The sequence below is a fragment of the Belonocnema kinseyi genome, chromosome 2, assembly GCF_010883055.1.
Source record: "Belonocnema kinseyi isolate 2016_QV_RU_SX_M_011 chromosome 2, B_treatae_v1, whole genome shotgun sequence".
NCBI lineage: Eukaryota > Metazoa > Arthropoda > Insecta > Hymenoptera > Cynipidae > Belonocnema > Belonocnema kinseyi.
Window position 1 is genome coordinate 67,177,498 of NC_046658.1, and position 3,306 is coordinate 67,180,803.

Sequence of the window (3,306 nt, forward strand, 5' to 3'; positions counted from 1 at the left end):
TTTTATTTCGGATTTCGAACTTCTCAAAATTGAACCTCGAAGGACTTAATTTTTATTTTTTCAAAGTATAGTCTTCCCTTAATAACAGACGTAGGTTTTAAAAAGTGTTATTCCCGGGAAGTAAATTTTGATTAAAGTAGAATATGTTTATATTCGTTCATAAATTCATAAAAATTAAACTCTTGATGAAGTGCTAATGTGAACTTTGAAAAAATAATTGACAAAAAATAAAAGCATGCATATGCGAAAATAAATTTAATCACTTTCGTACAATGTAATGAAACCGTCACTTTTACATGTAGCATAATTTTTTTAATAACTATTCAAATGTCGAAAAGAATTCGATATCTTTCAATTTTTATTCAGATAGGAGCACCGACATTTCAGTCAATTAAGATATTTATATAAATTAAAACCCAAGAGTGATCGAAGTGCAGATGTACGTAATACATCATTACTTTTTCATTGTTAAATATTTGCAAGTTGATTACTGTGAGGCTGAAATATCGCAACTCTCATTAATTTTGTCCCCTGGGCTCATTGAATAAAAAGGAAGCATATCAGATAATTATTAGAAATTATATTCTAAGTGCGTAGAGGTGTAGGTAATTATGCCATAAATATAATTTTTTCGTCCATCGTCGAATCTCTTCGAGCGTATATTTTTTATGTGTGAGAAGTGCATATATGATAACATAATAAATGTAAGAAGATTTTGTACGTAACTCGTAATAAAAAGCTCATTCTTATAAAGGCATTTAATATCTTTTTATTGTATTCCTTATTTAATTCAATTGAAAAACTATTAACAACTTCATTTAACAATTTTATCTTGGAAAAACTATAGATTCTGTTGGAAATTTATATTTGAAATAATATAATTCGATTAGAATTATTCTATAACAAACTAAAATTTACAAAATAAACCATTTAATTAAAAAAATTTTAATTGCCTGACTTTTCTCTCATTAATTTTACATTTTGCCTGACTATTATTATTTAAAGAAAAAACTCTTCAGGGTATATTTTTAGGAGATGTTAATAATTCTGACATGTTAAAAAAAGGCCATTAAAACCATTAATGTTATAATTTTCGAATGCAGGGCGGGAATTGTGTCAATCGTTACTTGCAGAGATGTTTTGACAATATTTTGCTAATGAATTAATTTTTTCTTGATGTAGTTGGAAAAATTGTTAATCAAGTTATCCTTTGCAAATATAGAACACTAATTGTGGTAATTAGTATTTCTAGAGAAGATTTAACAATAATTTGTGTCATAGTGCGATAAAATTTTTCAATAAATTTCTCTTTCTTATTGCAAATATATAAATACGCATATTATTTAAAGCATATTTTGCTATCCATTATTTAATATTTTTATTTAAAAGTTCAATACTACCCGCAATTGCTGTTTATAACCTGCAAAACTCTATAATCTAATTATATTTTTAATATAAAATCTTTTAGAAATTTAATAAAACAATTCTAAATTTCAAAATAAGAAATTAACCAACGTTTCCTAACAAAATAATTCAATGAGATCTATACAAATTGAAGCTGAATTAAAATCAATTCAAAAATATGAAATAATTATTTTAATTCAGTAAGTTTGAAATGAGCTTAAAAAATTCGAAAGAGTTTAATATGAACAAAATAAACAGTACAAAAATTAATTTTAAACCAACTGACATGAGTAAAATTGATTTCATTTGGAAGAATTCGAATAAATTTAAAAAATTGAAGCAAATTTAAAAGAATTCATAATAATGTAAAATAATTGAGGATAAAGTAATGTGAATTCAGTTGGAACTCCAAATGAATTCAGAAGAATTGCAAAAAATAATTTCAAATCCCTTCAAATCTTTAAAAACCCACCTTACTTTTTGTGAATAAAATCCTTTGAAATCCATTCAAATGTTATCAAAACCTGTAAAATTATATGAAATCTGATATTTCTTAAAAGCCTGAAAAATGTAATAAAACACCTTGAAAGGTTTGAAAACCCTTAGAATAATTAAAATCCATGGAAATCTTATAACCCCCCTTGGAATATTTTAAAATATTGTGAAACCTTATTGGTACTGTAAAATCGTTATGTATCTACCGAGATTCAAGAAGCTCTTAAAAATACTTCGAAATCTTTTCAAATACCTTAAAATAAATCCTTTGACAATTTTTAAAGAACTTGAAAATGTCTTAGAATTTCGTTAAATAATCTAAAATATTCCAAATCTATTAGAATATTATGAAATTCTTCATTTTTAAAGCCTTCACAAAGGCCTTAGAATCTTTAAAAATGTCCTAAAATATTTCAAATATATAAAAATATTTTGATATTCTACGAAATTTTTTTAATGTTTTCAAAATACCTTTGAAAAATGACTTTGAATCTTTTGAAATACCCTAAAATATTAAAAATCCCTTCAAATTATTGAAGTAAAGGAAAAATTCTTTGGTATCTTTTAAAATTCCCTAATATATTAAAATACTTTTAAATCTTTCGAAATCCGTTCAAACTTTTCAAACCTGTTGAAAATCTCTTATAATGTTTCAAAATACCTTAAAATATTCCAAATCATTTAAAATATTTTGAAATTTTCTAACTTTTTTCAAGCTTTTAAAAATTCTTGGAATTTGATTAAATAATTTAAAATCCCTTAAAACCTTTTGAACCTCTTTAAAAATCCTTGCAGGTTTCCAAAATGCTGAAAAATCTTTTAAACCCTTTTAAATCCCTTTAAATAAATAAAATCTACTAAAATTTTTTGGTATCTTTTAAAATATTCTTAAAGATTTCAAAAGAGTTAAACAAAATTCATAAATATGTATAGATCTAAAGTCAATACTACCCCACGATACATACACATGGGTTTCTTTATTGAAAGAAAAGCGTTCTTACCGATCACCCTCAAATTTTGCGATTTTTTTTCAAAATCCTTAATTTTTCTCTGAATTTCCATAACCAACCAAGTTCTCTGACTTTTCTCTGATTCAGGTTTTACCTGACCTGTGGTGATCCTGATCAAATATGATTTTTAGAATTACACAATATTTCCTTCGCATCTCTCTAATAATAACAAAAGTTAATCTAAAAATTAAAAAGACGCATCCTGAAAATTCGTAAAAACAACATAATTTAACAAATTTCAAGCCAACACCCTTTTAAATTCTGACAGTGTGAATGAACTCTCCCGCCAAACGCAACAAGAGCCTCTCCCAGAGTCACACAGATGTCACCCAATCCGAGCAGGCGCGTTCCCCTAGAACCTCACACTGATTGGAGCAATTAACCTATCAACATTCAG